This window comes from Lampris incognitus, chromosome 5 (assembly GCF_029633865.1).
Source record: "Lampris incognitus isolate fLamInc1 chromosome 5, fLamInc1.hap2, whole genome shotgun sequence".
Classification (NCBI taxonomy): Eukaryota; Metazoa; Chordata; class Actinopteri; order Lampriformes; family Lampridae; genus Lampris; species Lampris incognitus.
The window spans coordinates 36974842-36988682 of record NC_079215.1 but is presented as its reverse complement, the minus strand read 5'-3'; positions in this window follow the sequence as shown (position 1 = coordinate 36988682).

Sequence of the window (13841 nt, the reverse complement as noted above, 5' to 3'; positions counted from 1 at the left end):
AGATGACGTAGCTCTTGAATATAGTCGTCAGAGGGGAGTGGATGATGAATGGAAGGTCTCTGAAATAGTGACATTCCCACAGAAGGAGGTTCAGAGCAGAGAACGAGCACTACAGATGACAAAGTCAACGACGCCCAGCCCACAGAAATCAGAGAGCAAGCCATGGAAGCAAGCATGCTCATCCAGCGAGGCCAAAGTGAAGAGACCCAGCATGCAGTCCGCCGCTGCTCTGCATACAGCCAGTCAGAAGACACACAACTGTATATTCTGTGACAGTGCAGAACATAGATCAGAACAGTGCCCAGACCACAACGTTGCAGAAAGAAAAGAAAAGATCAAGAAAATGGGAAGATGCTTTGTATGCTTGGGACAGAAACGCATCGCTAAGAACTGTAAGGAGAAGGATGTGTCATGTGCAACGTGTGGGAGAAGACATCACATTGCTGTATGCCTGGGCAAGAAAGAAGATGTGGGGGCAGCGGTGCAGCCCACCGCTACCTCTGGAGGCACTCTAGCCTCTGCCTGCTCAGTCATTCCTCAGTCAGTGAAGATGAAACCAGATGGACAGAGCACTGTGCTTCTGCAAACAGCTAAAGCATGGGTGGAAGGCCCAGGGGGCAAGAAGATAGCTCGTTGCTTACTAGACGGGGGCAGTCCGAGAAGCTTCATACATGAGACACTGGTGAAGAGCTTGAAGTTACCAGTAATCAGACAAGAGACACTAACCCTTCACACGTTTGGCTCCTCTGCCCCAACCGTGTCACAATGCAACACAGTGAAAGTCATCTTGAGGAACGTCTGGGACAGCCAGCAGAAAATTGAAATTGAGGCCATCGAAACACCCCAGGTGTGCTCAGCAGTGATGAAGGTTCCGGGAGATCATATCCAACAGGAACTGGAGAGAGAGGGACTGAAACTAGCAGACTTCCCAGAAAATGAAGATGGTCCTGAGCTCTCCATCCTCATAGGAGCAGATTACTACTGGCAAATAGTATAGGGACGAGTGGAGAGACTGACGGAGACTTTGGTTGCTCTGGAGAGCACCTTTGGATGGTCTGTCCAGGGACCAGTGTCGATGTCGAGCATCTCCGAGGCAACATCCATGTTCATCCACACAGATGAAGACACACTTGTCTCCATGCAGCTGAAGGCATTCTGGGAAATGGAGTCTCTGGGTATCACAAGCGAGAAACAACAGAACCCAGAAGAAGAAGAGGCTCTACAGATGTTCGAGAGAACAACAACCTTCAAACAGGGGCGATACCAGGTGGAGTTGCCATGGAAACAAGAAAGCACAGAACTCCAGGACAACTACAGAATCGCCAAGAAAAGGTTTGAAGGCCTGAAGAAAAGACTAAAGAAGGATGTGACATTGTACAGCGGGTACAACGAAGTAGTGGAGGACTACTTACAACAGGACATGGCGGAGGACATGCCAAAGGACGACACAACACACAATGTGAAATACTACTTACCTCACCATGCAGTACTCCGAGAGGACAAGGCGACGACGAAACTGCGAGTAGTGTTTGACGCTTCCTCCCATGAAGATGGCAGTCCGTCTCTAAACGACTGTCTACTCACCGGACCCAATCTGAACCCAGACATCCTCGACGTCCTGATTAAGTTCAGACAACATGGGATTGCCTACATGGCTGACATAAAGAAGGATTTCCTACAGATCTCCATAGCAGAGAAGGACAGTAAAATCAAAGAACTCAAACCATTCCTGGATGATCACAAACTACTCAGCATGGGAGGAAGGCTGCAGCAGTCCGACTTCACCTACAGAGAGCATCACCCATGGATCCTGCCCAACAAACACAGACACTCAGAAATGTTGATACGTGACAGCCATGAGAAGGTGATGCATTCAGGAGTGAGAGATACTACAGTACAAGTGAGAGAGAGGTACTGGATCTTGCGCGCCCGACAGCTCGTCAAGAGAGTTGTGGCAAGATGCACAGTATGCAAGAGATTCAAGGCACAGGCCGGAAAGCAAGTCACAGCGCCTCTCCCAAGGGACCGAATAACCGAGTCCCCACCATTCGAAGTCACAGGTGTGGATTTTGCAGGACCGCTCTATGTGAAAGTGGATGGTTCTGTGAAGAAGTCATACATCACTCTGTTTACCTGTGCTGTAACAAGAGCAGTGCACCTGGAACTGGTCTCAGATCAGTCAACAGAGACATTCCTGTTAGCTCTGAAGAGATTCATCTCAAGAAGAGGATTGTGTAAGGTGATCTACTCAGACAACGCGAAAACTTTCAAGAGAGCTAACCAGGATTTGAAGGAGCTGTGGAAGGCCATCAAGGACCCACAGCTGCTGGACTTCTTCTCAGAACGAGGTATCACCTGGAGGTTCATCGCCGAGCGAGCAGCTTGGTGGGGTGGATTCTGGGAGAGGCTCGTCAGATCAGTAAAAACATGCCTGAAGAAAGTTCTCGGGAGAGCTTCACTCAACTACGAGGAAATGTGCACCGCCCTGACAGAGGTTGAGGCTATCCTGAATTCTCGACCTTTGACCTTTGTGCACAACGAAGTGGATGAACCACAACTGCTGACCCCCGCCCACTTCCTGGTGGGTAAATGACTGACATCTCTACCCCCCAAACCATTCACCGCCGACACACAGCATCCTAATGCGAAAAGGGAGGAGATCACTCGAAGATGGAAGTACCGACAAAGACTCACTACCAGCTTCTGGAACAGCTGGCGAAGGGACTACCTACTAGATCTGAAGTCCGCACACCACTGTGACACACCGCCGCGCACCCCTCTGACAGTGGGTGACGTTGTGCTGATTGGAGAAGACAACACCCCCAGACAAACCTGGAAACTGGGGAGAATCGAGGAACTGTTTCCAGGCTGTGATGGTCTGGTCAGGTCGTGCATGGTGCGCACTACTTCAGGGACTTTGTGGAGGAGACCTATCCAGTTACTGTAAAGTCTGGAGATTTAGATGAACTTAGTAGTTCATCGGGGGGGAGAATGTTGTGACTTATTTGGTCACATGATTGAGTTGAATAGTAGTTCAATAATTAGTTCATGAAAACAAGTGAATTATATTGTTTATTTGATTGATTGATTATTCTATTGAACACATTATTAGATATATGATAGATTACTATACGTAATACATGATTACAGAAATATTATTTGTGATGTTAAAAAGAATAGATCGAATGTTCAGATCGCACAGTTCATATTAGAAAAGCCTACTGTATTTCGTAATGTAAAACTCAAACTCCCAGCAGGCTTAGCGACAAGGAAACAGGAAGTTGATTCGGTTGACAGTCGAGACTCGTGCGAGAGCAGTGCGCTCAGAGATTAGCAAGAAAAACGTTACCATTAGCTTTGTCGAATGTATGTCTGCAACCATTTTCATATAAAGAAGCTTCGTTTTATAATCCGGTTTTTGTGGTCTTTGCTGTTCGAGAAGGTAACATAATTCCTACAGTTTGAGGCGATCTGCTGAAATGTGCTCTGGCTTGTTGTCAACTTCCACAACAAAGAGCTTTTTTTCCAGTCTCCAGGACGCGGAATGGCCATCGTAGGGAGGTTGCAGGGGTCCACGGTGGGCGTGGTGGTGGATGGAAACATATTCTGCCAACTGCAGACTTGTGGGGATGTGAGACTGTGGGAGGCCGTGTTGCAAAGTGGGGACTGGTGCAAAAGCTCTGGCATTATCCAGGAGTGTGGTCTGTTGATGGGCTGCAGACCAGGGAGATGTGGTGTTGGGGACGAAATCCCCTGGGACCTGCAGCGGCTGTCCATAAACCACTTCAGTGGATGAGGACTGGAGGTCCTCCTTAAGGGGTGTCCCTAGGGCCCAGCATGATCATGGGAGCCTGTCGACGCAGCTGCTATCCTTGAGGCTGGCCCACAGAACGGCCTTCATAGAGTGATGAAACCACTCGCACAACACATTGGCCTGCAGGTGGTATGTGGTAGTGCAGTGGCACTTCACCCCTATGCTATCTGCGACTGCGTTCCAGACCTCTAACGCAAACTTTGAGCCCCGGTCTGAGGAGATGTCAGATGGGGTGCCAAACCGGGCGACCTGGGTCCCGATGAACGCCGGGGTTATGTCGGTGGATGTCATTAATGACAGTGGGATGGCTTCTGGCCATCGAGTGGTCCTATCCACCATGGTAAGGAGGTGTTCAGATCACGTCAGGATCACCAATCTGGAAATTGCAGGAAAGTGGAGATGGACAATTTATCTCATTGTCTACATGAACACGTGTGTCATTTATTCTTCCATACAAAATCACCCTGTTTATAACACGGTGCTGCTTCAACCATCCTTGTCCTCGCTCCCCCCTCTCAACCCAGGCACCCTCTCTTAAAGGGCCCGTGTCTGCCAATTTTGGTGTATTGTGCCCATATATTCCGCTACATGTGTTAAGTTTGGATTTAAAGGACTCAACAGACTCTGATTGTCTGATTGCAGCAGGCAGGTTATTCCACAAGAACGGGGCCTGATAGGAAAAGGCCCTGCCAACAGCTGACTTCTATTTAACTTTGGGTACACACAGGAGCCCTGTATTTTGAATGAAGAACTCAAGATGGAATGTACGGTTTAAGGAGATCAGACAGGTAAGAGGGGGCAAGCCCATATAGGATTTTATGAGTCAGCAAAAGCACCTTGTAATCTGATCTAACATGGATAGGAAGCCAATGTAGGAGGCAACAATTGGTGTAATATGTTCAAATTTCCTAGATTTAATTAGGATTCTACCTGCAGCATTCTGAACCATCTGAAGACTTTTAGTACTAGCATGTGGCAGACCTGAAAACAGAACATTCTAGTAATCAAGTCTGGATGAAACAATACATGTATTAAAGTCTCTGTCAGCCATGGACAGGAAAGACCGGATTTTAGCTATGTTACGTAAGTGAAAAAAATCCGTCTTGGTGATTTCTTTATTGTACTTATCAAAGAAAAGGCTGAGCTCAAACGTAACACTAAGATTTTTTTTTGGCTGCCACACTTTGTGAAATCAGTTGTTGAGTTGTTATTTTTACTTGATCAAATTGGTGACAAATTGTTAAGGAAGTCTTTAGTTCCAAAGGTGATCAGCTCTTGTAGCAAAGGCCTTGAGTTTTATTCTCAAGGGTGGAGTCTTGAGCAATATCAAAATATTTTGCAATAGTCCTAACTGTTTATTCATGCTGCTCTCTTCATCCCTTTTATAATTTTTTGGAGCTCACGTTACACTATCTTTATTTATTGAAAAACCTAATCCAAAATATATCCTTGTATGCATTCCTATTGCTTTTTTGTTCATTTTTGTTTGTTATTGCTATTTTTTTTGTTAAATATCACTAGCCATTATCCCTATTTTGGACAGACACGATTGCAACTCCTTACTACAGTACAGTTTGATTTTTGTTTTTTGTTTTCTGTCACTACATTCATGATGTATTTTTCTTTAATTCTCTTGCAAATGTTTACAACCAAAATATCCAGGTTCTATTTTTGTCCAACGTTGTTTTTCAAAACATTAAAATAAAGACCAAGATTCCTTTTTAAGGTTTGACGCTGGAACTGTGCTACCGCCCAGCACATCATTCCACCAGTCACTGAATAGCAGTCGTTATGGAAATATTTGAAGTCATTTAAGTTTGCTTTCATCTGAGGACCACATTGTTGTGAAATGTTTTCTTCTCTGATGCCTGAAATGTTTTTCTTAATATGACAAGCCGCACCTTACCCTACACACATCCTTTGAACTGTCCTGAAGGATGGGCTGGGGATGAGCATGTGTATATATAGCTAGATATGAGTGATCAGGTGGACCTGTTCACGCGTGACTCCTATTTGGATACACTCAGAAGATAAAGCAACATCATTGACGGAGTACTGGGGTGATTTCAACAGGTTAGTTTATCATTATATCATAGCATTGTGTTAAGAAGTGATATCTAATGGACGCACAAAAATGTATCCTAGTTGAGAAGCACAGGCTTTGTATTAATATTATCAAGACCACACAATTCAAGCAAGAAAATACAACTGCTGTAGACAAAGTGTTTTCATTCAAATACAATATAAATAACTTTAGTGATACCAATACGGGCGATTTGTTTGGAGCAGCTTGTTGTACACAAAAACACAGTAACATGCAAATAAACAAATAACACAAACTCCAGGGAGCTAAATGTGGAATAGATTCTATAAGATCTGTAAGTAATTAATAATATTGATAGGCTAGATAAACTTGGTAAACACAATGAAATGATCAGATAATAATAATAATAATGATAATAATAGTAATACTCAGAACATCTCACATATTATGACGAGTACTGTAAATCAAGTGACATCTGCCCTATAGTGCCTCAGGTCCATAGTTTGGAACTGGCTCTACAGGATGTAAAACAGGAAACATGAAAGAAATTGTAATAATAATAATATTAACAATAATAATAATAATAATAATAGGCAGCACGGTGGTGCAGTGGTTAGTGCAGTTGCCTCACACCAAGAAGGTCCTGGATTCGAGCCCTGGGGTTGTCCAACCTTGGGGATCATCCGAGGTTGTCCTCTGTGTGGACTTTACATGTTCTTCCCTTGTCTGCGTGGGTTTCCTCCGGGTCCAAAGCCATGTAGGTCAGGTGAATCGGCCATACTAAATTGTCCCTAGGTGTGAATGTGTTGGCCCTGTGATGGACTGGCGGCCTGTCCAGGGTCTCCCCGCCTGCCGCCCAATGACTGCTGGGTTAGGCTCTCACATCCCACGTCCCCGATTGGAATAAGCAGCTTGGATAATGGATGGATGGATCATAATAATAATAACAACAACAACAATGACAACAGCAATAAAATAATAATAATAATAATAATACTAAAAACCCTACAGAGTATCTAGTAGATGAACTGCAGAAGGAATGAATGATTTAGAGTAACGGTTAGTTTTACAAACAGGTAAAACATGATGATGCCCTGATGATTTTTTGGTTGCTAAAATAATTCCGATGTCTTTATTTCATTAAAGTGATCTTAGAAGTGATTTTAAAAATGCTGTTCAGGCTGTTTCTGTCTTTCCCTGTGAGGCTGTGAAACCAGCAGATGAAAAGAAAAACTCAGGAGACTCAATAAAAGATTGATAAGGGTGACAGTGGATGATGGCTGGGACTGACAGAAAAGGAATTTAGTTTGCGGAGAAGGTGCATTCTCTGTTGCCCCCGCTTCACAACAGCCTTAGTGTTCACATATCACATTTAAGGTGGTCATCGATAATAGCAGCCAAATATTTGTATGATGTAACCACTTCCACACTTTAGCTGCATTTCTATTACATCTAAAATAAAAAATCAGTCCCATTCATTTATTTTCCGAGCTGTTCGTCCTAATTAGGGTGGTGGGGTGCTGGAGCTTATTCCATTGCTCATTGGGTGGAGGTTGAGGGGAACAGCCTGATAGTTTGCCAGGCCATCACAGGGCAGACACACAGACTCAGCAATGACGTGCGGTCAGGGTGAGCTACACTGTGACAATTTAATCAAAATAACCATACAACAAATTCATAACAACATATAAAAATCTCACTATTTACATGTATGCTGTGTTATCACGTGTTTTTAATGGTATTTTTATGTCCTTGTCCTTTTTAAGTCCTTAAATTTCTAAGAGCGAAACGCCATATAGAGCAAAAGCTTGCCTACTTTTTCAGTCGGAAGGGTAGGCTCTGCTTTTTTCAGGATTGCATTTAACGCTGTGAATTTCAGAGTTTGCGCATGCGTATTTCGTAGCTTAAGGCGTAATCAATGGACGAGAAAAGGCACTGCTTATGGCGAGAGTGCGAGCCAATCAGAGCCATCAAGGCCATGTCATGTCACGTCACGTCATGTCACGTCACGTCACGTCACAGAGATTCGTGGAGAAAGACAGGTGAATGGATTTCATCTTCAAGTGAAGGTAAACCATTGATTTTGCGCTTTTATGCTCATGGCATTATTAAAGTAATCTGTAAATGTGTTTTTCATGTAGTGTGGCTGTGTTGGACAAGTTAACATATAAATATGATTTTTAATTTGATTTTATTCTCTTACTTTTAACTTTTTTTCATAACGCTGTCCTGCAACAGACAACCATCGCTGAAGCACCTTTCCTATCAGCTGCACACCCTCGTTATTTCACATCCTTATTATTAATAGCTCTTTACACAATTATTTTGTAGATATGTTTTAATTCAAGTTTCATTGTTCATTTTTACAAATCTATACAAAGTTTGCATGGATATTTATTCATTTTTACAAATCTATACAATTGTAGAGTTCACAAAGGTATGCAACTGTTTGTGTAGCTGAACTGAAGTATTTAGTAATGGATTTTACAAATCTATACAACATTTGCATTATATTTATTGTTCATTTTACAAACCTATACAAATGTAGAGTTCACAAAGATATGCCACTGTTCTTACATTCATGCACTTTTGCAATTGTGTAGCTGAATTGAAGTGTTTAGCTGCAGTGGATGCTTGCATGCATGCTTTACAGCCAGTATCATTTATGATGCTTTTGTCACTGTGTTTTCTAAGCTACTGGCTAAATTGAGTACTGTGGATGACATGAGCACATGGGTCATATATGGCTTGCCAAGTCCCAAATCACACTTTTTTTTTAACTCGGAGTTTTGCTGTTTTTTTAATTTTTTAGGCTGGGTCAAGGCATTATGCCACCTTTTCTTTTCAATGATTGACAATTCATCTCCCACTAATACATAAAAAACAGCCCTGAACGTTGTCAACCATTTTGAAGTTTACGGATTTGTGCAAGTCATCTCAGTTTGTCATTCATTTCCACAAATCAATGCAATTACTCATAAATAATATTTACTGTTCACTTTCACCATATAATATTTTTGATTATGTTGATTCACTTTTTAAAACATTTACAAGTTGTTATATTATGTAGTTGAAATGGACTGGGATCAAACTGCACAGGAGAAGCATTAATGATGGGATACATGCTATTTATTATACACTATATGTACAAACATATTGGGACACACCTCTTAATCATTGAATTCAGGTGTGTCATGCAGACCCATTGCCACAGGTGTATAAAATCAAGCAGCTAGCCATGCAGTCTGCATTTACAAACATCTGTGAAAGAATGGATCGTTCTGAAGAGCTCAGTGAATTCAAGCGTGGTAATGTCATAGGATGCCACCTTTGCAATAAGTCAGTTTGTGAAACATTTTCCCTGCTAGATATTCCACGGTCAACTGCAAGTGGTATTGTTGAAGAGTGGACACATTTAGGAACAACAGCAACTCAGCCACGATGTGGCAGACCACGTAAAGTCCCACAGCGGGGGTCAATGAGTGCTGAGGCGCATAGTGCATAAAAGTCACCAACACTCTGTTGACTCAATAACTGCAGAGTTCCAAACTTCCTCTGGCATTAACATCAGCACAAAAAATGTGTACCAGGAGCTTCTGGGAATGGGTTTCCATGGCTGAGCAGCTGCATGCAAGCCTTACATCACCAAGCAACATGCCAAACGTTGGATGGAGTGGAGTAAAGCACTCTGCAACTGGACTCTGGAGCAGTGAAAACGTGTTCTGTGGAGTGACGAATCACGCTTCTCCGTCTGGCAGTCTGATGGATGAGTCTGGGTTTGGCGGATGCCATGAGAACGTTACCTGCCTGACTGCATTGTGCCAACTGTAAAGTTTGGTGGAGGAGCGATAATGCTATGGGGTTGTTTTTCAGGGGTTGGGCTAGGCCCCTTAGTTCCAGTGAAGGGAAATCTTAATGCTTCAGCATACTAAGACATTTTGGACAATTCTATTTTTCCAACTTTGTGGAAACAGTTTGGGGAGGGCCCTTTTCTGTTCCAGCATGACTGTGCCCCAGTGCACAAAGCAAGGTTCATTAAGATATGGTTTGGTGAGTTTGGTGTTGAAGAACTTGACTGGCCTGCACAGAGCCCAGACCTCAATTCCATCGAACACCTTTGGGATGAACTAGAACGAGATTGCGAGCCAAGTCTTCTCATCAAACATCAGTGCCTGACCTCACAAATGCCCTTCTAGATGAATGGGCAAAAATTCCCACAGACATGCTCCAAAATCTTGCAGAAAGCCTTCCCATAAGAGTGGAAGCTGTTACAGCTGCAAAGGGGGGACCAACTCCTTATTAATGCCTATGGATTTAGAATAGGGTGTCATAAAAGTTCCTGTAGGTGTAATGGCCAGGTGTCCCAATACTTTTGTACATATAGTGTATGTTTACTTTCTCACCATTTGTCACCTAATATGCTGATATCACTTTGTATCTCATAAGTTTGCTTCTAAGTCGTTTTGGGTAAGAGCGTGCCCTCATAACTGCTATTTTCACATGTATTGCCAATTTAGTGTTTTTAATTGATCTATAGGTGACCTCAATACATATGATCTCAACGTTCTGTCACCTCAGCACCCAGTTTATTTGCATGAATTCACTCTTTCTGCTGTCAGTCATTTTACTATAAATCATAATACTGGAAATGAATTAATGAAATGGTACATCATTTAGATATATGTATTTATATATTTTACATATATTAAATCACATATTTTTACCACAAATGTTGTTTCTTTGTGTTGTGCTTGTGTTCTTCTTTCCATGTAATGTTTCAACAAGATTTATAAATAGCATCTCATAACTGCTGTTTGTAGTGACTGTAATGAAATCCACAGTGGTTTGGGAGCTCTAAGGAAAGGCAATGGTGTTACTTAGTCATTTCAAAGCTATGAAAAACCACATACAATAAGAAGAAAAAAATACTTCATATATACTTTGACCATATTTTTGTATAGGTTTTCATTTGGAATGTAGTTCAGCCAGGGGGGCACAATAATCTAGACTTCTGTGGCAGTTGGAAGAATGAAGAAGGATCAGGTTGTTATAAAAAATTAAGAGTAAAAATGATGTAATTTGGGTTTTTGAATGCCCACCGCCTACCCAGCCACTGACCTCACCACACATCACTGACTCATACTATCTCCTATTCACCTAACTTACATGTCTTTGGACTGTGGGAGGAAACCAGAGCTCCTGGCGGAAACCCACACAGACAACATGCAAACTGCACATTTACAGGAGCCTGGCTGACTGGAAATCAAACCCAGGACCTTCTCACTGTGAGGCGGCAGTGCTAACCGCTCCCCCACCGTGCAGTAAAGCGTTTAAATTGAAATTATCAAAGTATTTTAAATAGAACGAAATTATAGACATTAAATATTGGCTTACACAAATGCCATTGTAAAACAAAGCCTTTAAAATCATCAGTAAACTTTTTATCCCCTAAAACATGAACTATTTTAAATATGTTACCAAACTAATCTTGTGCCATTTAGGATTGCAGATGACGCTGTGGGTTAAGATAATGACATATTTGTTCAGAGTGCATAGCTGTTACTTGGAAGGTTGGCAAATAACCAAATGTAAATTTTGAACACTAAGAAACAATTTGGCTGCTAAGGGACCTACAGAAGTGCTTTTCGTAATGTATGGCTTAGTGAGTGGACACCAAGTTGCAGCGCCGTGAGAGACTTCTTGGCTCTGCTACCTTGAAATATGTTTGTGTTGACCCATGATGAGGAATGATTGCCATGGTGAGTGGTGTAAAGATGAGAAATTGCAGGTGTCAATGTCAGTGACCCCACTCAAGCTCTTTTTACCGTTTTGAGACAGTATAACTACAGTCATTTGACAGAAATTTTTAAAAGGTAATGAATGATATGTTAATGAAATCATGCATTGCTGTAAAATGGCACCTGTTGTTGTGAGCTTGGTGGAGAGAGTGATATAAATCATCCTGTCATCATTCAGTGACTGAAGTGGAAATCAACTACATATAAAATGCTTGTTGGCATTTTGGCATGCATATCCCCAAACCCTTACACAACAGGATTGGGATTCATAGATACCAAGATATTGTGGATCATAAATAAGATTTCCATACCGGATTGGTCGAGGCCTGGGTTACCAATTACCACCACCAGTACTGTTGGCCAGCAGGGAGCCCATGGAAACTATGCTACTGTTGGGCGAAGGAGAAGGGGGGGGGCATGTCCAGAGGCAGCGAGAGAGGAGAGAGGGTAGGAGTTTGGAGGTGAGAGTTGGAATTTTGAATGTTGGCACTATGACTGGTAAAGGGAGAAAGCTGGCTGATATGATGGAAAGAAGAAAGGTAGGTATATTGTGTGCAAGAGACCATGTGGAAGGGGAGTAAGGCCAGGAGCATCGGAGGTGGGTTCAAAATCTTCTACCATGGTGCAAATGGGAGGAGAAATGGGGTAGGGGGAATTCTGAAGGAAGAGTATGTCAGAAGTGTACTGGAGGTGAAGAGAGTGTCAGACAGAGTAATGAGTATGAAGCTGGAAATCGAAAGTGTATTGCTGAATGTTATCAGAAGAGAAAGAAGAATTCTGGAGTGAGTTGGATGAAGTGGTGGAGAGTGTACCCAAGGAGGAGAAGTTGGTGATTGGAGCGGACTTCAATGGGCATGTTAGTGAAGGAAATAGAGGTGATGAGGAGGTGATGGGCAGGTATGGTGTTAAGGAGAGAAATGTGAAAGGACAGATGGTGGTGGATTTTGCGAAAAAGATGTAAATGTCTGTGGTGAATACATATTTCAAGGAGAGGGAGGAAGACAGTGTGATGTACAAGAGTGGAGGAAAGTGCACACAGGTGGACTATATCTTATGTAGAAGGAGTGATCTGAAAGGGATTGGAGACTGTGAGGTGGTGACAGGGGAGAACGTAGCTAGGTAGCATCAGATGGTGATCTGTAGGATGACTTTGGAGACCAAGAAGAGGAAGTGAATGAAGGCAGAGCCGAAGATCAAATGGTGGAAGTTGAAGAAGGAAGACTTGTGTGGAGTTCAGGGAGGAGTTAAGACAGGCACTGGGTGGTAGTGAAGAGTTACCGGATGGCTGGGCAACCACTGCAGAAATAGTGAGGGAGACAGCTAGGAAGGTACTTGGTGTGTCATCAGGACAGGAAGGAAGACACGGAGACTTGGCGGTGGAATGAGGAAGTACAGCAAAGTATACAGAGGAAGAGGTTGGCAAACAAGAAGTGGGATAGTCAGAGAGATGAAAAAAGTAGACAGGAGTACAAGGAGATGCAGCGTAAAGAGAAGAGAGAGGTGGCAAAGGCAAAGGAGTATAGTGAGTTGTATGAGAGAATAGGCACTAAGGAACGAGAAAAGGACTTGTACCGATTGGCTGAACAGAGGGACCGAGCTGGGAAGGATGTGCAGCAGGTTAGGGCGATCAAGGAAAAAGATAGAAATGTGCTGACAAGCACGAAGAGCGTGCTGAGAAGGTGGGAGGAGTACTTTGAGGGGCTGATGAATGGAGAAAATGAGAGAGAGAGAGAAGGTTGAATGATGTAGGGATAGTGAGTCAAGAAGTGCAGTGCATTAGCAAGGAGGAAGTGAGGGCAGCTATGAAGAGGATGAGGAGTGGAAAGGCAGTTGGTCCTGATGACATACCTGTGGAGGCAAGGAGATGTTTAGGAGAGATGGCAGTGGGTTTTTTTTTAACTAGATTGTTTAACACAATCTTGGAAAGAGAGAGGATGACTGAGGAGTGGAAAAGAAGCACACTGGTACCGATTTTCAAGAACAAGGGCAACATACAGGACTGTAGCAAATACAAAGGTATAAAGTTAATCAGCAACAGCATGTTGACATGGGAAATAGTAATAGCAGCTAGGTTAAGAGGAGAGGTGACGATTAGCGAGCAGCAGTATGGTTTCATGCCACGAAAGAACACTACAAATGTGATGTTTGCTTTGAGAATGTTGATGGAGAAGTATAGAGAAGGTCA